Genomic DNA, 22,551 nt, shown 5'->3' with positions numbered 1-22,551 from the left:
GTAAGGCCTCAGTGCGAGAATCAGTGGGAATCGCGGGCTGAGCGGCTGTATAAAGGCTCCAGAGACCCAGGTAAGGCCTCAGTGCGAGAATCAGCGGGAATCGCGGGCTGAGCGGCTGTATAAAGGCTCCAGAGACCAGGTAAGGCCTCAGTGTGAGAATCGGCGGGAATCGCGGGCTGAGCGGCTGTATAAAGGCTCCAGAGACCAGGTAAGGCCTCAGTGCGAGAATCGGTGGGAATCGCGGGCTGAGCGGCTGTATAAAGGCTCCAGAGACCAGGTAAGGCCTCAGTGTGAGAATCGGCGGGTATCACAGGCTGAGCGGCTGTATAAAGGCTCCAGAGACCAGGTAAGGCCTCAGTGCGAGAATCGGCGAGAATCGCGGGCTGAGCGGCTGTATAAAGGCTCCAGAGACCAGGTAAGGCCTCAGTGCGAGAATCGGCGAGAATCGTGGGCTGAGCAGCTGTATAAAGGCTCCCGAGACCCAGGTAAGGCCTCAGTGCGAGAATCGGCGGGAATCGTGGGCTGAGCAGCTGTATAAATGCTCCAGAGACCAGGTAAGGCCTCAGTGTGAGAATCTGCGGGAATCGCGGGCTGAGCGGCTGTATAAAGGCCCCAGAGACCAGGTAAGGCCTCAGTGCGAGAATCGGTGGGAATCGCGGGCTGAGCGGCTGTATAAAGGCTCCAGAGACCCAGGTAAGGCCTCAGTGTGAGAATCGGTGGGAATCGCGGGCTGAGCGGCTGTATAAAGGCTCCAGAGACCCAGGTCAGGCCTCAGTGTGAGAATCGGTGGGAATCGCGGGCTGAGCGGCTGTATAAAGGCTCCAGAGACCCGGGTAAGGCCTCAGTGTGAGAATCGGTGGGAATCGCGGGCTGAGCGGCTGTATAAAGGCTCCAGAGACCCAGGTAAGGCCTCAGTTCGGGAATCGGTGGGAATCGCAGGCTGAGCGGCTGTATAAAGGCTCCAGAGACCAGGTAAGGCCTCAGTGCGAGAATCGGTGGGAATCGCAGGCTGAGCGGCTGTATAAAGGCTCCAGAGACCCAGGTAAGGCCTCAGTTCGGGAATCGGTGGGAATCGCAGGCTGAGCGGCTGTATAAAGGCTCCAGAGACCCCGGTAAGGCCTCAGTGCGAGAATCGGTGGGAATCGCGGGCTGAGCGGCTGTATAAAGGCTCCCGAGACCAGGTAAGGCCTCAGTGCGAGAATCTGTGAGAATCGCGGGCTGAGCGGCTGTATAAAGGCTCCCGAGACCCAGGTAAGGCCTCAGTGCAAGAATCAGCGGGAATCGTGGGCTGAGCGGCTGTATAAAGGCTCCAGAGACCCAGGTAAGGCCTCAGTGCGAGAATCGGTGGGAATCGCAGGCTGAGTGACTGTATAAAGGCTCCAGAGACCAGGTAAGGCCTCAGTGTGAGAATCGGTGGGAATCGCGGACTGAGCGGCTGTATAAAGGCTCCCGAGACCCAGGTAAGGCCTCAGTGTGAGAATCGGCTGGAATCGCAGGCTGAGCGGCTGTATAAAGGCCCCAGAGACCAGGTAAGGCCTCAGTGTGAGAATCGGCTGGAATCCCAGGCTGAGCGGCTGTATAAAGGCCCCAGAGACCAGGTAAGGCCTCAGTGCGAGAATCAGCGGGAATCCCAGGCTGAGCGGCTGTATAAAGGCTCCAGAGACCCAGGTAAGGCCTCAGTGCGAGAATCGGTGGGAATCGCGGGCTGAGCGGCTGTATAAAGTCTCCAGAGACCCAGGTAAGGCCTCAGTGCGAGAATCGGTGAGAATCGCGGGCTGAGCGGCTGTATAAAGTCTCCAGAGACCAGGTAAGGCCTCAGTGCGAGAATCGGTGGGAATCGCGGGCTGAGCGGCTGTATAAAGGCTCCAGAGACCCAGGTAAGACCTCAGTGTGAGAATCGGCAGGAATCGCGGGCTGAGCGGCTGTATAAAGGCTCCAGAGCCCAGGTAAGGCCTCAGTGTGAGAATCGGCAGGAATTGCGGGCTGAGCGGCTGTATAAAGGCCCCAGAGACCCAGGTAAGGCCTCAGTGTGAGAATCGGTGGGAATCGCGGGCTGAGCGGCTGTATAAAGGCCCCAGAGACCCAGGTAAGGCCTCAGTGTGAGAATCGGTGGGAATCGCGGGCTGAGCGGCTGTATAAAGGCTCCAGAGACCCAGGTAAGGCCTCAGTGTGAGAATCGGTGGGAATCGCGGGCTGAGCGGCTGTATAAAGGCTCCAGAGACCCAGGTAAGACCTCAGTGCGAGAATCGGTGGGAATCGCGGGCTGAGCGGCTGTATAAAGGCTCCAGAGACCAGGTAAGGCCTCAGTGTGAGAATCGGTGGGAATCGCGGGCTGAGCGGCTGTATAAAGGCTCCAGAGACCAGGTAAGGCCTCAGTGCGAGAATCGGTGGGAATCCCAGGCTGAGCGGCTGTATAAAGGCTCCAGAGACCAGGTAAGGCCTCAGTGTGAGAATCGGCAGGAATCGCGGGCTGAGCGGCTGTATAAAGGCTCCAGAGACCAGGTAAGGCCTCAGTGTGAGAATCGATGGGAATCGCGGACTGAGCGGCTGTATAAAGGCTCCAGAGACCAGGTAAGGCCTCAGTGCAAGTATCGGCGGGAATCGCGGACTGAGCGGCTGTATAAAGGCCCCAGAGACCCAGGTAGGTTTAACAATCTCCAGTCTTGGAACTCGGAGGGAAGGAGAGAGGTAAAAAGTAATCCAAGTGTGACGTCACCAGAAAGCGGGTAAGTGATTGGTTGGTAAGTATTTCTCCCTTTTTAAGCTTAAATCTCTTTGGTTTATAGTTTCTAAGGTGTGATATTCACCAGCTAGAATCGGGGCAGAGGGTATTTAAGAATAATATTAATACATTTAATTAATTACATAGAATGGGAGATCAGGTGATGTGTTGCTGCTGCAATATGAGGGAGCTGGTGGACACCATTGATGCTCACGGTGATCACATTTGCAGTAAGTGTTGGCTGCTCGAGGAACTCCGGCTCCGAGTTGAAGAGCTGGAGTCCGAGCTTCAAACACTGAGACACATCAGGGAGGGGGAGTGTTACCTGGACTCAGTGTTTCAGGAGGTAGTCACACCAATTAGATTAATTAATTCAGATGTAGTCCGTGGCCAGGGTCAGGATGGTGTGACTAGAAGTGAGGCAGATGCGGGGATCCAGGAGGTAGTGTTGGAGGAGCCACAGCCCTTGCTCTTGTCCAACAGGTTCGAGGCTCTTACTCCCTGTGAGGATGGGAACAGGGACTGCAGGGAGGATGAGCAACCCAGCCACAGCACCGTGGAGCGAGGAGCCATTCAAGTGGGAGGAGTTAAAAGAAATGTTGTAGTGGTAGGGGATAGTATCGTTAGGGGGATAGATAGAGTTCTTTGCAGCCGAGAGCGAGAGTCCCGAAGGCTGTGTTGCCTGCCCGGTGCCAGGGTTAAGAACATCTCCTCTGGGCTGGAGAGATACTTGGAGTGGGAGGGGGAGGATCCAGTTGTCGTGGTCCATGTTGGTACCAACGACATAGATAGGACAAGGAAGGAGGTTCTGCTGAGGGAGTTTGAGCAGCTAGGGGCCAAATTAAAAAGCAGAACCACAAGGGTAATAATCTCTGGATTACTACCTGAGCCACGTGCAAATTTGGCTAGGGTAAATAAAATTAGAGAGTTAAATGCGTGGCTCAAAGACTGGTGTGGGAGAAATGGGTTTTGCTTCCTGGGACACTGGCAAAAGTACTGGGGCAGGAGGGAGCTGTTCCGTCATGACGGGCTTCATTTGGCCAGTGCTGGGACTAGAATCCTGGCGAATCGAATAACTAGGGCTGTAGAGAGGGCTTTACACTAATTAGTCGGGGGGAGGTTTTAAGAGGGCGAAAAATAAAAATGACAGCGGAGAAGGCAATAGAGCACGGTGGCATAGTGGTTAGCACTGTTGCCTCACAGCGCCAGGGACCCGGGTTCGAATCCGGCCTCGGGCGACTGTCTGTGTGGAGTTTGCACATTCTCCCCGTGTTTGCGTGGGTTTCCTCCGGGTGCTCCGGTTTCCTCCCACAGTTCAAAGATGTGCGGGTTTGGTTGATTGGCTATGATAAATTGACCCTTAGTGTTAGGGGGATTAAATACGTGGGGTTACGGGGATAGGGTGGGATATGTGTTGGTGTAGGGGTTACGGGGATTGGGTGGGATATGTGTCGGTGCAGGCTCGATGGGCCGAAATGGCCTCTATCTGCACTGTGGGGTTTCTGTGATTTCTGTGAGAGCAAGGTAGCAGTGGGGGAATTAAAAACCAGAGCGTGTCAGGAAGGGACAGAATGTATAATGAAAAAGGTAAAGTAGTAAAAGGGGTAAAAGCAGGAATAAATTGTCAGAAAACATATTTGAAAGTTCTTTATCTGAATGCATGCAGCATTCGTAACAAAATTGACGAGTTGACAGTACAAATAACTACACATGGGTATGATCTGGTGGCCATTACGGAAACATGGCTGCAAGATAATCATGACTGGGAACTAAACATACAAGGGTATTTGACAATTAGGAAGGACAGACAGGAAGGAAAGGGAGGTGGGATTGCTATGTTAATCAAGGATGGAATCACTGCAATAGTCAGAAATGATATTGGGTCAAAGGATCAGGATAGTGAAATAGTTTGGGTGGAGATAAGGAATAATAAGGGGAAAAAGTTACTAGTGGGCGTAGTCTATAGGCCTCCTAGCAGTTGCAACTCTGTTGGTCGGAGTATAAATCAGGAAATAGTTGGGGCTTGTAATAAGGGAACAGCTATAATCATGGGGGATTTTAACTTTCATATTGACTGGACTAATCAAATTGGGCATGGCAGCCTTGAGGAAGAGTTCATAGAGTGTATTAGGGATGGGTTCCTTGAGCAGTATGTAACTGAACCAACCAGGGGGCAGGCAATCTTAGATCTGGTCCTGTGTAATGAGACAGGATTAATAGAAAATGTCCTAGTAAAGGATCCCCTTGGAATGAGTGACCATAATATGGTTGAATTCCAAATTCAGTTTGAGGATGAGAGAGTTGGATCTCAAACCAGCGTACTGAGCTTAAATAAAGGAGACTATGAAGGTATGAGAGTAGAATTGACTAAAGTGGACTGTGTAGGATTCGCAAAATCCAGGAAAATACAGCCTACATTTTAAAACCCCTGAAATGGCCACATTTTTAAGAGCACAAGATGGAGTCGGCAGATCACATGACTCATTTCAGAAGGACATACCACTGCAATACCTTAAAGAAACCTGAGTCACCACCGATTGGAAAATTCCAGACTGACTGCAATTGATATGGTAATAAAGGTAGCAGCAGTAACGAAGTCAAAAACAAAGGACTTGCACTTGAAAAGGTCATGTTAATCGCCAGATAAAGGTAAACCCATCACTGAAATCACAGCGCACAGACAAGACCCATTATCTGCATCAAACTCAGCGGGACACGGGACATAACCCATCAGTTTGGTTTCGGCCACGATTAAAGTCGTTAAACTAAAGTACCAGCTTTTGTCAAAGTAGCCGGCCCAAAACTTTGACAAAAGAAAACCCCTGATTTGGCGCCAAAGGATAAGGGCAAGGAAACAGTATAACTGTTGGGGGAAAATCGACGGGCAGAAGGTACAATCGGAGGCAGAGAACAACGAGAGGTTAAGGTTAAGTTGAACGGTTCGAGTGGAGAGGTCCGATTAGGAGGTTCGATTACGGATCGAGGAGCACGGAGGTTCTACAAGTTCGAGCAGGAGAGCAGGTTCAGGAGCCCGTCCCAGAAGGAAGATCAATCGGGAATCCCGGAAGCTACAGGAGCACCAAGGTCGAGGACAGTTTTAAAACCCTGGTGAGCATAGAGGCCCAACTCCACCTAGCTGACCTAGTAGAGGGATACTTTAGAGACGGGAGGGTTTTAATATTAAGGGCTTTGTAATCGGGAGTGTTATTTATCCTTCGTTGTACCGCGCGCTTTCCCCACCCCCATTTTATTATACCGCAGCTAATGAATTGATGTATTTTAAGATAGTCAAAGTAATTCTTGTGTGTTCAATTTTAGTTCCCATTGGGAGACGTGTTAATGATTTTGTCTGTGTTGTTTCTTTGTTCCCTGTGTTTTTATTCTCCTTATAAATAAAGAAACCATTAATTTTAAAACTTACCTTGTCTCACCTGATCCATTTGTCTTCCGAGTCACAAGTTGGGCCAACACATCAAGGTAGTCTGGCAATAAGTCCAGTGTCTAGAATCAGTGAGGGGGGGAGCGCTTCGAAACCGCTCACGAGCAGTGTGAAATCAAGAATCGATCTCGCACACCACAAGCTCGTTAAAAAGACCCCTTACAACTGGGAAAACAGATTAAAGTGTAAGACGGTACAAGAGCAGTGGTGTACATTCAAGGAGATATTTCACATCTTTCAAGAAAAATATATTCCACTGAGGAAAAAGGGGCGTAAAAGAAAAGACAGTCATCCGTGGCTTAGTAAAGTAATAAAGGATAGTATTCGACTGAAAACAAGGGCATATAAAGTAGCCAAATCTAGTGGGAGGATAGAAGATTGGGAAGCATTTAAAAGCCAGCAAACAATAACTAAAAGATTAATTAAGAAAGGGAAGATAGATTATGAAAGTAAACTAGCAAAAAATATAAAAACAGATAGCAAGAGTTTCTACTGCTATATAAAAAGAAAAAGGGTGGCTAAAGTGAACGTTGGTCCCTTAGAGGATGGGACCGGGAAACTAGTGGTGGGGAACATGGAGATGGCAAAGACGCTGAGCAAATATTTTGCATCAGTCTTTACAGTAGAGGACACTAAAAATATCCCAACACTGGACAAACAGGGGGCAATGGGAGGGGAGGAGCTAAACACGATTAAAATCACTAAGGAGATGGTGCTCAGTAAAATAATGGGACTTAAGGCGGATAAATCCCCCGGACCTGATGGCCTACATCCTAGGGTCTTCAGAGAAGTGGCGGTAGGGATTGTGGCTGCATTGGTGATCATTTTCCAGAACTCCCTGGACTCAGGAAAGGTCCCGGCAGATTGGAAAACTGCTAATGTAACACCCTTATTTAAGAAGGGAAGTAGACAAAAAGCTGGAAACTATAGACCAGTTAGCCTAACATCTGTGGTTGGCAAAATGTTGGAGTTCATTATTAAGGAAACAGTAACAGAGCATTTGGATAAACATAATTTAATAGGACAGAGTCAGCATGGTTTTACGAAGGGGAAGTCATGTTTGACAAATTTGCTCGAATTCTTTGAGGATGTAACATATAGGGTGGATAAAGGGGAACCAGTGGATGTAGTGTATTTGGACTTCCAAAAGGCATTTGACAAGGTTCCACACAAAAGATTACTGATCAAGTTAAAAAATCACGGGATTGGGGGTAATATACTGGCATGGATAGAGGATTGGCTATCTAACAGAAGGCAGAGAGTTGGGATAAATGGTTCATTCTCGGGCTGGCAATCAGTAACTAGTGGTGTTCCGCAGGGGTCAGTGCTGGGACCCCAACTCTTTACAATCTATATTAACGATTTGGAGGAAGGGACCGAGTGCAACATATCCAAGTTTGCCGACGATACAAAGATGGGAGGGAAAGCAGTGAGTGAGGAGGACATAAAAAACCTGCAAAAGGACATAGACAGGCTAAGTGAGTGGGCAGAGATTTGGCAGATGGAATATAATGTTGGAAAGTGTGAGGTTATGCACTTTGGCAGAAAAAATCAAAGAGCAAGTTATTATCTAAATAGAGAGAAACTGCAAAGTGCTACAGTACAAAGGGATCTGGGGGTCCTGGTACATGAAACACAAAAAGTTAGTATGCAGGTGCAGCAGGTGATCAGGAAGGCCAATGGAATCTTGGCTTTTATTGCGAGGGGGATGGAGTATAAAAACAGGGAAGTCTTGCTGCAGTTATACAGGGTATTGGTGAGGACACACCTGGAATACTGTGTGCAGTTTTGGTTTCCATATTTAAGAAAAGATATACTTGCTCTCGAGGCGGTTCAGAGAAGGTTCACTCGGTTGATTCCGGAGATGAGGGGGTTGACGTATGAGGAGGGGTTGAGTAGGTTGGGCCTCTACTCATTGGAATTCAGAAGAATGAGAGGCGATCTTATCGAAACATATAAGATTGTGAGGGGGCTTGATCGGGTGGATGCGGTGAGGATGTTTCCACTGATGGGTGAGACTAGAACTAGGGGGCATAATCTTAGAATAAGGGGCTGCCCTTTCAAAACTGAGATGAGGAGAAACTTCTTCACTCAGAGGGTAGTAAATCTATGGAATTTGCTGCCCCAGAGAGCTGTGGAAGCTGCAACATTAAATAAATTTAAAACGGAGATAGACAGTTTCCTAGCTGATAAGGGAATTAGGGGTTACGGGGAGAGGGCAGGGAAGTGGACGTGAGTCTAGATTCAGATCAGCCATGATCCTATTGAATGGCAGAGCAGGCCTGAGGGGCCGTATGGCCTAATCCTGCTCCTACTTCTTATGTTCTGATGAGGGAGGGACGGACGAAGGGACGGACAGATGGAGTCAGCGAGGGAGGGAGGGATGGAGGGACAGAGGGAGGGACGGACGCAGGGAGGGAGGGACGGAGGGACAGAGGGAGGGATGGATGCAGAGAGGGAGGGAAGGAGGGACAGAGGGAGGGACGGACGCAGGGAGGGAGGGCCGGAGGGACAGAGGGAGCGATGGCGGACGGAGGGAGGGACGGACACAGGGAGGGAGGAAAGGAGGGACAGAGGGAGGGACAGCGGACGGACGCAGGGAGGGAGGGAGGGATGGACGGAGGGAGGGAGGGAAGGAGGGACAGAGGGAGGGACGGATGCAGGGAGGGAGGGACGGAGAGTGGGAGGGACGGATGGAGGGATGGACGGAGGGAGGGAGGGAAGGAGGGACAGAGGGAGGGACGGCAGACGGAGGGAGGGACAGACGCAGGGAGGGAGGGACGGAGAGTGGGAGGGACGGATGGAGGGATGGACGGAGGGAGGGAGGGAAGGAGAGTGGGAGGGACGGATGGAGGGACAGATTGTCCCAGCAGACTGGAAAACTGCTAATGTAACACCCTTATTTAAAAAGGGCAGTAGACAGAAGGCTGGAAACTATAGACCGGTTAGCCTAACATCTGTGGTAGGTAAAATTTTGGAGTCCATTATTAAGGAGACAGTAACAGGACATTTGGATAATCATAATTTAATAGGACAAAGTCAGCATGGTTTTATGAAGGGGAAGTCATGTTTGACAAATTTGCTGGAGTTCTTTGAGGAAGTAACGTATAGGGTGGATAAAGGTGAACCAGTGGACTTAGTGTATTTAGACTTCCAAAAGGCATTTGACAAGGTGCCACACAAAAGATTATTGCTTAAGATAAAAAATCACGGGATTGGGGGTAATATTCTGGCATGGATAGAGGATTGGCTATCTAACAGAAGGCAGAGAGTTGGGATAAATGGTTCATTCTCAGACTGGCAATCAGTAACTAGTGGTGTTCCGCAGGGGTCAGTGCTGGGTCCCCAACTCTTTACAATCTATATTAACGATTTGGAGGAGGGGACCGAGTGTAACATATCAAAGTTTGCAGATGATACTAAGATGGGAGGGAAAGTAGTGAGTGAGGAGGACATAAAAAACCTGCAAGGGGACATCGACAGGCTAAGTAAGTGGGCAGAGATTTGGCAGATGGAATACAATACTGGAAAGTGTGAGGTTATGCACTTTGGCAGGAAAAATCGTAGAGCAAGTTATTATCTTAATGGCAAGAAACTGGAAAGTACTGAAGTACAAAGGGATCTGGGGGTCCTGGTGCACGAAACTCAAAAGGTTAGTATGCAGGTGCAGCAAGTGATTAAGAAGGCCAATGGAATGTTGGCTTTCATTGCTAGGGGGATAGAATATAAAAATAGGGAGGTATTGCTTCAGTTGTACAAGGTATAGGTGAGGCCGCACCTGGAATACTGCATACAGTTTTGGTGTCCATACTTAAGAAAGGACATACTTGCTCTCGAGTCAGTACAAAGAAGGTCCACTTGGTTAATCCCGGGGATGAGGGGATGGACATATGAGGAGAGGTTGAGTAGATTGGGACTCTACTCATTGGAGTTCAGAAGAATGAGAGGCGATCTTATTGAAACATATAAGATTATGAAGGGGTTGGATCGGGTGGATGCGGGGAGGATGTTCCCGATGATGGGTGAAACTAGAACTAGGGGGCATAGTCTTAGAATAAGCGGCTGCTCTTTCAAAACTGAGATGAGGAGGAACTACTTCACTCAGAGGGTGGTAGGTCCATGGAATATGCTGCCCCAAAAAGCTGTAGAATCTACATCATTACATAAATTTAAAACAGAAATAGACAGTTTCCTAGAAGTAAAGGGAATTAAGGGTTACGGGGAGCGGGCAGGAATTTGGACATGAGTCTAGGTTCGGATCGGTCATGGCCCTGTGGGTAGCGGAGCGGGCCCAGGGGCCGTGTAGCCTGATCCTGCTCCTATTTCGTGTGTCTAATTCTGTTAGATTCAGGAGATGGTTCTGTGATAGTGGATTGGCGGTTAGGATCAGATCAGCCATGATCATATTGAATGGCGGAGCAGGCTCGAGGGGCCGATTGGCCTACTCCTGCTCCTATTTCTTATGTTCTTATGTTCTTATTAAGTCAGGGAGGGAGAAATGGACAGAGGGAGGGATGGAGGGAGGGCTGGACGCAGGGAGGGAGGGAAGGAGAGTGGGAGGGATGGCTGGAGGGACGGACGGATGGTGTCAGGGAGGGAGTGATGGACGGAGGGAGGGAGGGACGGATGGTGTCAGGGAGGGAGTGATGGACGGAGGGAGGGACGGACGGATGGTGTCAGGGAGGGAGTGATGGACGGAGGGAGGGACGGACGGATGGTGTCAGGGAGGGAGTGATGGACGGAGGGAGGGACGGATGGATGGTGTCAGGGAGGGAGTGATGGACGGAGGGAGGGGCGGGTGGATGGTGTCAGGGAGGGAGTGATGGACGGAGGGAGGGGCGGACGCAGGGAGGGAGGGAAGGAGAGTGGGAGGGACGGATGGAGGGACAGATTAAATAAAACACTGCCAGGCGATCCCACGAGAACCATGCTGGCGCTGAGGGTACATTTCCGAAGCCCGCCCTCCCGTTATTATCAACTTATACTCCGGAGGCAGGTGCGGCTGTGGGGACTGAGCCCGGGAGAGGAAGAGGGCGCAGGGGCAACGCCGGCCGAGCTGTGCCCGGAGAGACGGGGCTGTGACCGCCCACTGTACCCGGCGTGCCTCCATTCAGAGACACCTTCCTCCGAAAGCACGGCGGAGGGCGTTGAGAAGGCGCACAATACACCGAGCCAGGAGTGTCCCGTGTGCAAACCGCTGACCAACTCGGCGCACATATCAACGAGCAAAACGCGCGATGCACTTTGCATCGAATCTTCAGCCCGGAAACAGGCCACTCGGCCCATCGAGTTCACGCTCCACACGATCCTCTTCCCACCTCTCTTCATCTCACCCCATCACCATATTCCATTCCCTTCTCCCTCATGTGTTTATCCAGCTTCTCCTTAAATGCATCGATACTATTCTCCTCAACCACTCCCTGTGGTAGCGAGTTCCACATTCTCACCACTCTCTGGGTAAAGAGATTTCTCCTGAATTCCCCATTGGATTTATTAGTGACTGTCTTATATCGATGGCCCATAGTTCTGGTCTTCCCCACAAGTGGAAACATCTCTACGTCTACCCTATCGAAACCCTTTCATAATCTGAAAGACCTCGATCAGGCCACCACTCAGCCTTCTCTTTTCCAAATAAAAGAGCCCCAGCCTGTTCAATCCTGTCCTGATAGGTATAACCTCTCAGTTCTGGGATAGAAACATAGAAGATAGGAGCAGGAGTAGGCCATTCGGCCCCTCGAGCCTGCTCCGCCATTCAATGAGATCATGGCTGATCATCCAAATTCAGTACCCTGTCCCTGCCTTCTCCCCATATCCCTTTAGCCTTAAGAAATATATCTAACTCCTTCTTGAATATATTTAATGAATTGGCCTCCACTGCCTTCTGTGGTAGAGAATTCCACAGGTTCACCACACTCTGGGTGAAGAAATTCCTCCTCATCTCTGTCCTAAATGGCTTACCCCTTATCCTTAGACTGTGACCCCTGGTTCTGGACTCCCCCGCCATCGGGAACATCCTTCCTGCATCTAGTCTGTACAGTCCTGTTAGAATTTTATAAATTTCAATGAAATCCCCTCTCATTCTTCTAAACTCCAGCGAGTACAAGCCCAATCGACCCAATCTCTCCTCATACGTCATTCCTGCCATCCCAGGTATCAGTCTGGTGACTCTTCGCTGCACTCCCTCCATGGCAAGAACATCCTTCCTCAGATAAGGCGGCCAAAACTGCACACAATACTCAAGGTGTGGTCTCACCAAGGCCCTGTACAACTGCAGCAAGACATCCTCGTTCCTGTACTCGAACCCTCTCGCTACGAAGGCCAACATACCATTTGCCTTCTTAACCGCCATGCTTACCTTCAGCGACTGGTGCACAAGGACACCCAGGTCTCGTTGCACTTCCCCTTCTCCCAATCTATTGCCGTTCAGATAATAATCTGCCTTCCTGTTTTTGACGCCATCCGTGGTCTAAGAAAAAGACCAACTATTTCCTTTGAGAATCATAGAAGTTTACGGCACAGGAGGAGGCCATTCGGCCCATCGTGTCCGCGCCGGCCAACAAAGAGCTCTCCGACCTAATCCCACTTTCCAGCTCTCGGTCCGTAGCCCTGTGGGTTACGGCACTTCAAGCGCATATCCAAGTACTTTTTAAATGTGATGAGGGTTTCTGCCTCGACCACCCTTTCAGGCAGTGAATTCCAGACCCCCACTACCCTCTGGGTGAAGAACGTCCTCCTCATCTCCCCTCTAAACCTTCTCCCAATTACTTTCAATCTATGCCCCCTGGTTATTGACCTCTCTGCTAAGGGAAATAGGTCCTTCCTGCGATCACATATTTCCTGAGATACTGGTATATGGTACAGCAAAATAAACCAAGGCAGAGCAGCGAATAATCACATGCCTGCATTCTTAATTCTTAATTAATGTTCGATATCGTTCAGTGAATTCACGCGCAATTTCAGTTGCCGTACCACCTGTTCAAGACAGTCAAAGGTTTTCAGCAGAACAGGACACCATAGCCCTGTATCAATCGCAAACTAATCACACTGCCCCGCTCTCTCCCCATAGCCCTGTATCAATCCCCAAACTAATCCCACTGCCCCGCTCTCTCCCCATAGCCCTGTATCAATCCCCAAACTAATCCCACTGCCCTGCTCTCTCCCCATAGCCCTGTATCAATCCCCAAACTAATCCCACTGCCCCCTCTCTCCCCATAGCCCTGTATCAATCCCCAAACTAATCCCACTGCCCCGCTCTCTCCCCATAGCCCTGTATCAGTCCCCAAACTAATCCCACTGCCCCGCTCTCTCCCCATAGCCCTGTATCAATCCCCAAACTAATCCCACTGCCCCGCTCTCTCCCCATAGCCCTGTATCAATCCCAAACTAATCCCACTGCCCTGCTCTCTCCCCATAGCCCTGTATCAATCCCAAACTAATCCCACTGCCCTGCTCTCTCCCCATAGCCCTGTATCAATACCCAAACTAATTCCACTGCCCCCCTCTCTCCCCATAGCCCTGTATCAATCCCCAAACGAATCCCACTGCCCCGCTCTCTCCCCATAGCCCTGTATCAAGCCCCAAACTAATCCCACTGCCCTGCTCTCTCTCCATAGCCCTGTATCAATCCCCAAACTAATCCCACTGCCCCGCTCTCTCTCCATAGCCCTGTATCAAGCCCCAAACTAATCCCACTGCCCCACTCTCCCCATAGCCCTGTATCAATCCCCAAACTAATCCCACTGCCCCGCTCTCTCCCCATAGCCCTGTATCAATCCCCAAACTAATCCCACTGCCCCGCTCTCTCCCCATAGCCCTGTATCAATTACAAACTAATCCCACTGCCCCACTCTCACCCCATAGTCCTGTATCAATCGCAAACTAATCCCACTGTCCCGCTCTCTCCCCATAGCCCTGTATCAATCCCAAACTAATCCCACTGCCCCGCTCTCTCCCCATAGCCCTGTATCAATCCCCAAACTAATCCCACTGCCCCGCTCTCTCCCCATAGCCCTGTATCAATCCCCAAACTAATCCCACTGTCCCGCTCTCTCCCCACAGCCTTCTATCAATCCCTAAAGAGAAAGCTAGAGCTGTAAATGAGCAGTGAGAGACACCAACAGGGGGAAACAGGTAAAGGTGTTTCAAGGCATTTATTAGAAGGCAGAGGGCCACAGGTAGGAATCCCTTTAATCCAGGTATTACAGAGCAAAGGCCACCTTGCAATGACGGGATGTTATTCAGTGAGGTAAAGATACAGAGTAAAGCTACCTCTACACTGTGCCATCAAACACTCCCAGGGCAGGTACAGCACGGGGTTAGATACAGAGTAAAGCTCCCTCTACACTGTCCCATCAAACACTCCCAGGGCAGATACAGCACGGGGTAGATACAGAGTAAAGCTCCCTCTACACTGTCCCATCAAACACTCCCAGGGCAGATACAGCACGGGGTAGATACAGAGTAAAGCTCCCTCTACACTGTCCCATCAAACACTCCCAGGGCAGGTACAGCACGGGTTAGATACAGAGTAAAGCTCCCTCTACATTGTCCCATCAAACACACCCAGGGCAGGTACAGCACGGGGTTAGATACAGAGTAAAGCTCCCTCTACAGTGTCCCATCAAACACTCCCAGGGCAGGAATAGCACGGGGTTAGATACAGAGTAAATCTCCAACTACACTGTCCCATCAAACACTCCCACAGCAGGTACTGCACGGGGTTAGATACAGAGTAAAGCTCCCTCTACAGTGTCCCATCAAACACTCCCAGGGCATAAGAACATAACATAAGAACATAAGAAATAGGAGCAGGAGTAGGCCAATTGGCCCCTCGAGCCTGCTCCGCCATTCAATAAGATCATGGCTGATCTGATCCTAACCGCCAATCCACTATCACAGAACCATCTCCTGAATCTAACAGAATTAGACACACGAAATAGGAGCAGGATCAGGCTACACGGCCCCTGGGCCCGCTCCGCTACCCACAGGGCCATGACCGATCCGAACCTAGACTCATGTCCAAATTCCTGCCCGCTCCCCGTAACCCTTAATTCCCTTTACTTCTAGGAAACTGTCTACTTCTGTTTTAAATTTATGTAATGATGTAGCTCCTACAGCTTTTTGGGGCAGCATATTCCATGGACCTACCACCCTCTGAGTGAAGTAGTTCCTCCTCATCTCAGTTTTGAAAGAGCAGCCCCTTATTCTAAGACTATGCCCCCTAGTTCTAGTTTCACCCATCATCGGGAACATCTTCCCCGCATCCACCCGATCCGACCCCTTCACAATCTTATATGTATCAATAAGATCGCCTCTCATTCTTCTGAACTCCAATGAGTAGAGTCCCAATCTACTCAACCTCTCCTCATATGTCCATCCCCTCATCCCCGGGATTAACCAAGTGAACCTTCTTTGTACTGACTCGAGAGCAAGTATGTCCTTTCTTAAGTATGGACACCAAAACTGTATGCAGTATTCCAGGTGCGGTCTCACCAATACCTTGTACAACTGAAGCAATAACTCCCTATTTTTATATTCTATCCCCCTAGCAATGAAAGCCAACATTCCATTGGCTTTCTTAATCGCTTGCTGCACCTGCATACTAACCTTTTGAGTTTCGTGCACCAGGACCCCCAGATCCCTTTGTACTTCAGTACTTTCCAGTTTCTTGCCATTAAGATAATAACTTGCTCTACGATTTTTCCTGCCAAAGTGCATAAACTCACTTTCCAGTATTGTATTCCATCTGCCAAATCTCTGCCCACTTACTTAGCCTGTCGATGTCCCCTTGCAGGTTTTTTATGTCCTCCTCACTCACTACTTTCCCTCCCATCTTAGTATCATCTGCAAACTTTGATATGTTACACTCGGTCCCCTCCTCCAAATCGTTAATATAGATTGTAAAGAGTTGGGGACCCAGCACTGACCCCTGCGGAACACCACTAGTTACTGATTGCCAGTCTGAGAATGAACCATTTATCCCAACTCTCTGCCTTCTGTTAGATAGCCAATCCTCTATCCATGCCAGAATATTACCCCCAATCCCGTGATTTTTTATCTTAAGCAATAATCTTTTGTGTGGCACCTTGTCAAATGCCTTTTGGAAGTCTAAATACACTACGTCCACTGGTTCCCCTTTATCCACCCTATACGTTACTTCCTCAAAGAACTCCAGCAAATTTGTCAAACATGACTTCCCCTTCATAAAACCATGCTGACTTTGTCCTATTAAATTGTGATTGTCCAAATGTCCTGTTACTGTCTCCTTAATAATGGACTCCAAAATTTTACCTACCACAGATGTTAGGCTAACCGGTCTATAGTTTCCAGCCTTCTGTCTACTGCCGTTTTTAAATAAGGGTGTTACATTAGCAGTTTTCCAGTCTGCCGGGACCTTTGCCGAGTCCAGGGAGTTTTGGAAAATTATTACCAATGCATCCACAATCCCTACCGCCACTTCCCTCAAGACCCTAGGATGTAAGCCTTCAGGTCCAGGTGATTTATCCGCCTTGAGTCCCATTATTTTACCCAGTACCACTTCCTTAGTGATTTTGATCGTGTTTAGCTCCTCCCCGCCTTTAGCCCCCTGTTTGTCCAGTGTTGGGATATTCTTAGTGTCTTCTACTGTAAAGACTGATACAAAATATTCATTCAGTGTTTTTGCCATCTCCATATTTCCCACCATTAATTTCCCGGTCTCATCCTCTAAGGGACCAACATTTACTTTAGCCACCCTTTTTCTTTTTATATAACTATAAAAACTCTTACAATGTTTTTATATTTTTTGCTAATTTACTTTCATAATCTATCTTCCCTTTCTTAATCAATCTTTTTGTTATTTTTTGCTGTCTTTTAAAGTTTTCCCAATCCTCTATCCTCCCACTAGATTTGGCTACCTTATATGCCCTTGTTTTTAGTCGAATACTATCCTTAATTTCTTTACTTAGCCATGGATGGCTGTCTTTTCTTTTACACCCTTTTCTTCTCAGTGGAATATATATTTTTTGGAAGTTGTAAAATAACTCCTTGAATGTACACCACTGATCATGTATCGTTACACTTTAATCTATTTTCCCAATCCACTCTACTCAATTCCGCTCTCATACCTTCATAGTCTCCTTTATTCAAGCTTAGCATGCTTGTTTGAGATCCAACCTTCTCACCCTCTAATTGAATATGGAATTCAACCATGTTATGGTCACTCATTCCAAGGGGATCCTTTACTAGGACATTTTTAATTAATCCCGTCTCGTTACACAGGACCAGGTCTAAGGTTGCTTGCCCCCTGGTCGGTTCAGTTACATACTGCTCAAGAAACCCATCCCTAATACACTCAATGAACTCATCCTCAAGGCTGCTCTGCCCAATTTGATTTGTCCAATTAATATGATAGTTGAAATCCCCCATAATTATAGATGTTCCCTTATTACAAGCCTCAACTATTTCCTGATTGATACTCCGTCCAACAGAGCTGCCACTGTTCGGAGGCCTATAGACTACGCCCACTAGTGTTTTTTTCCCCTTCTTATTCCTTACCTCCACCCAAACTGTTTCATTATCCTGATCTTTTGACCCAATATCATTTCTCTGTATTACAGTGATTCCTTCCTTTATTAACATAGCCACCCCACCTCCCCTTCCTTCCTGCCTGTCCTTCCTGATCATTAAATAACCTGGTATGTTTAATTCCCAGGCATTGTCACCCTGCAGCCATGTTTCTGTAATGGCCACAAAATCATACCCATATGTAGTTATTTGTGCCATTAACTCATCTATTTTGTTACGAATGCTACGTGCATTCAGATAGAGAACTTTCAAAGATGTTTTGTGACACTTAGTTCCTGCTTTTGCCCTTTTTATTACTTTACCTTTTACTCCATACCTTCTGCCCCTTCCTGACACGCTCTGGTTTTTAATTTCCCCACTGCTACCTAAGTCTATTACCTTCTCTGTTGTCATTTTTATTATTTGCTCTCTCGGAACCTCCCCTAACAGCACGGGTTAGATACAGAGTAAAGCTCCCTCTACACTGTCCCATCAAACACTCCCAGGGCAGGTACAGCACGGGGTTAGATACAGAGTAAAGCTCCCTCTACACTGTCCCATCAAACACTCCCAGGGCAGGTATAGCACGGGGTTAGATACAGAGTAATGCTCCCTCTACACTGTCCCATCAAACACTCTCAGGACAGGTACAGCACGGGGTTAGATACAGAGTAAAGCTCCCTCTACACTGTCCCATCAAACACTCCCAGGACAGGTACAGCACGGGTTATAAATATTCAATTTGGACACTACAATCTCCCACTCGACGTGTAAAATATGTCATTTTTGAAGGTTGCCTGTCGAGAATATCCATGGACGGAGCGATGGAACGGACAAAGACACAGGAGAAAACTGACCACATTTGAATTCTGCTTTATTAATAACAGCACAAAGCACACATATACAGCACTTACAGCAGCGGTACATCTCCTGATCGCTTGCCCTAGTTTATTCCCAAACATTCCCCTCTCCCTGAGGCCCCCTGGTAAAGGTCCCATCCCACATCCTTGCCCCACCCTCTCTTTCAGAGCCTGACGGCTCGAAGCCGTCGCCATCTCGCTTCCAGTTCTTGGCATTCACGGTCTGTCCAAAGGTGATGTTCACAGACTGATGGTCAGAAGGTCAGGGGGTTCCTGGATGGTCCATGCCTGTCACCTCCAAGAACACTCCCTGCATCTACCTCGTGGACATCTTCCAGCCAAATAAGCCGCTTTCTCTAAGAGTAAAGCTCCCTCTACACTGTCCCATCAAACACTCCCAGGGCAGGTACAGCACGGGGTTAGATACAGAGTAAAGCTCCCTCTACACTGTCCCATCAAACACTCCCAGGGCAGGTACAGCATGGGGTTAGATACAGAGTAAAGCTCCCTCTACACTGTCCCATCAAACACTCCCAGGGCAGGTACAGCACGGGGTTAGATACAGAGTAAAGCTCCCTCTACACTGTCCCATCAAACACTCCCAGGGCAGGTACACCACAGGTTAGATACAGAGTAAAGCTCCCTCTACACTGTCCCATCAAACACTCCCAGGGCAGGTACAGCACAGGGTTAGATACAGGGTAAAGCTCCCTCTACACTGTCCCATCAAACACTCCCAGGGCAGGTACAGCACAGGGTTAGATACAGAGTAAAGCTCCCTCTACAGTGTCCCATCAAACACCCCCAGGGCAGGTACAGCATGGGTTAGATACAGAGTAAAGCTCCCTCTACACTGTCCCATCAAACACTCCCAGGGCAGGTACAGCACAGGGTTAGATACAGAGTAAAGCTCCCTCTACAGTGTCCCATCAAACACCCCCAGGGCAGGTACAGCACGGGTTAGATACAGAGTAAAGCTCCCTCTACAGTGTCCCATCAAACACTCCCAGGGCAGGTACAGCACGGGTTAGATACAGAGTAAAGCTCCCTCTACACTGTCCCATCAAACACCCCCAGGGCAGGTACAGCACGGGGTTAGATACAGAGTGAAGCTCCCTCTACACTGTCCCATCAAACATTCCCAGTGCAGGTGCAGCACGGGTTAGATACGGAGTAAAGCTCCCTCTACACTTTCCCATCAAACACTCCCAAGTCAGACCCAGAGCACTGCACTGTATTCACCAGCTCAATCATTAGACCCAGCCACCCTTGACATTTTCAGTGGCTTTCCGCGATCGATGTTACCAAATCTCATCGTTCAAAAACAAGCTGGAACAGTGGGGGTAATTGGAAAGGGAAAGGGCAGAGAGAGAGAGACAGAGAGTCAGAGACAGAGAGAGACAGAGAGAGAGACAGAGAGGGGGAGATAGACATGAAGAGAGTCAGAGAGAGCGAGACAGAGAGTGAGGGGGAGATAGACATGAAGAGAGTCAGAAAGAGACAGAGTGAGACAGAGAGACAGAGAGAGAGAGACAGAGAGCGAGAGAGAGACAGAGAGCGAGAGAGAGACAGAGTCAGAGATAGAGACAGAGAGAGAGCGAGACAGAGACAGCGAGAGAGAGAGACAGAGAGAGACAGGGAGAGAGAGATAGAGAGCGAGAGAGAGAGAGACAGCGAGAGAGAGAGACAGAGACATCTGATGTCGAGCCCGGGGGCTGTACATGAACATTAACGATTAATGCAGTGAACAATTAACTGGCTCCTCTTAAGCTTCGAAAGCAGTTACATGCAGAATAATGATTACAGCGGTCGTACGATCCTGGAAGATTCAAGCTCCAGTCAATCCTCTCCAGGGGGAGGTATATATATATATATATATATAATCACAACACGCAGCGAATGAGAAACTACAAGGGGCGCACAGTCAGGCAAGGGACGGGAGTCCCGAAAGACAAGTAGAGGTGGCGGCACCGATCGTCCGCTGACTCCCCCGGTCCCCCATCGGAGGGCCGTGCCCCCTTATCCCCCCTTCCCGTGCGGAAGCAAGTCGCAGGCCGGAGCGCTCTCTTCCCCGCCGAGAGGGTGTTGATGCTGAGAGTCGGTCGGTTTTGCTTCGCGGGGTGAAGGGGTTCCCGGGGGGGGGGGATGCGGCATGGAGGCGAGCGAATGGAAATGTGGGGGTTTGCAGGATCAGCTGGGATTTAACTTGAGTGGCGGGAGCGGTCTGGAGGAGGGGGCTGAACAGGCTCCTGCTGGTCCTGCAGCCGGCGGGGAGAGAGACGAATCTCGCAGGGGGCTTCAAGGGTAGGTTGTTCAAGAGGAGAGGGGGACAACGCCTTTGATGGGGCAGGAGTTGGGGGCAAAGGGAGGGGGCCCCGGGGTAGAGGGTGGGGGAGGGGAGTCGGGCGAATCAACCGTTACCGGGCTGGCTCCCCCTCGGCTCGATTCCGTTCCCCGCGACCCAAAGCCGAGGCATGTCGGTATGTTGGCCTTTCGTAGCGAGAGGGTTCGAGTACAGGAACAAGGATGTCTTGCTGCAGTTGTACAGGGCCTTGGTGAGACCACACCTCGAGTATTGTGTGCAGTTTTGGTCGCCTTATCTGAGGAAGGATGTTCTTGCCATGGAGGGAGTGCAGCGAAGATTCACCAGGCTGATACCTGGGATGGCAGGAATGACGTTTGAGGAGAGATTGGGTCGATTGGGCTTGTACTCGCTGGAGTTTAGAAGAATGAGAGGGGATCTCATTGAAACTTATAAAATTCTGACAGGACTGGACAGACTAGATGCAGGAGGGATGTTCCCGATGGTCGGGGAGTCCAGAACCAGGGGTCACAGTCTAAGGATAAGGGGTAAGCCATTTAGGACAGAGATGAGGAGGAATTTCTTCGCCCAGAGAGTGGTGAACCTGTGGAATTCTCCACCACAGGGCAGTTGAGGCCAACTTATTAAATATATTCAAGAAGGAGTTAGATATATTTCTTAAGGCTAAAGGGATCAAGGGATATGGGGAGAAGGCAGGGACAGGGAACTGAATTTGGATGATCAGCCATGATCTCATTGAATGGCGGAGCAGGCTCGAGGGGCTGAATGGCCTACTCCTGCTCCTATCTTTCTTCTCGCAGAGGCCCCGCACAAGCTGCCCTCCACCCCAAAGCATTGGGCTGTCGGCAGCACCCCCTCACCCATCCCCCCTGGAAATTCGGCCACGGGAGGCGTCGCGGATTCGCATCACAAGCCCCCCAATCCCATCCCGGCTCGCCCCAAATACTTTTCCCGGTGAGAGCGGACCGGGGTTGTGATCGAGAGCAGGGGGCGGGGGGGGGGGGGCGACCTTGGTTTGGGTTCCTCTCAAAAGGGGTCAGAGGAGCACTGAAGCCAGCCTCTTTCACCGCCCGGGATTGGCTCCCGCAGCACAGACCAGGCGGGACGGGGAATTAATATTCTGGTCGGCCGGCCTCAGCCCCGACTCTCTCTCAATCGTCCGTAGTTGGCGAGAGACAGACTGGTATTATATCGTGGCGGTAAAACTATTAACGAGACAGGAACGACGGACAGTGCAAGGGCCCCGGGGGTGGGGGGGGGTGGGTGGGGGGGGGGGGGTGGGGGGGTTGCGGACAGTCAAGGTAATACAGAGGACCGGGCCTTGGGGAGCTGGTGAACGTTCGGGTTACAGTTTCCCCAGTGGCAACGACGGGGGGGGGTGGTGGTCGCGGCGGACGAATTATCTCAGCGAAGTTCTACGAATTCCGGTACTGACGGCCGTGCAGACGTTTTCCCTCAAAGAGCAAACCTCCGGATGCTTCGCGCTCTCCCCTAGTTCCATGTGAGACGACGGGAGGAGATCCTTCTCTTTCATGCGTCGAGCAAAAAAAAAAAACCAACATTGTCTTTCTGCGGAAGAATCACAGCCTCGCGTCCCTTGACGGGCCAGGCGGTCTTTGTTCATCGGTCCGGGTTGAGGAGCCCAGTGAAAGAGAGGGTGGTT

General features: G+C 49.8%; 1 protein-coding gene across 1 annotated transcript in view; it reads right to left on the bottom strand.

The window, feature by feature from the left end:
• The window catches only part of LOC147084901 (cytohesin-2), a 552,369-nt gene that overhangs the window by 283,180 nt on the left and 246,638 nt on the right, over window positions 1-22,551 (bottom strand). The window lies entirely within an intron of this gene.

The sequence above is a fragment of the Somniosus microcephalus genome, unplaced genomic scaffold (assembly GCF_052327205.1).
Source record: "Somniosus microcephalus isolate GS21.2 unplaced genomic scaffold, FLI_Smic_1.0 unresolved_chr9, whole genome shotgun sequence".
In the NCBI taxonomy this organism is placed as follows: Eukaryota; Metazoa; Chordata; class Chondrichthyes; order Squaliformes; family Somniosidae; genus Somniosus; species Somniosus microcephalus.
The sequence above is the reverse complement of the archived record's forward strand: the minus strand, read 5'-3'. Positions and strand labels throughout refer to the sequence as shown.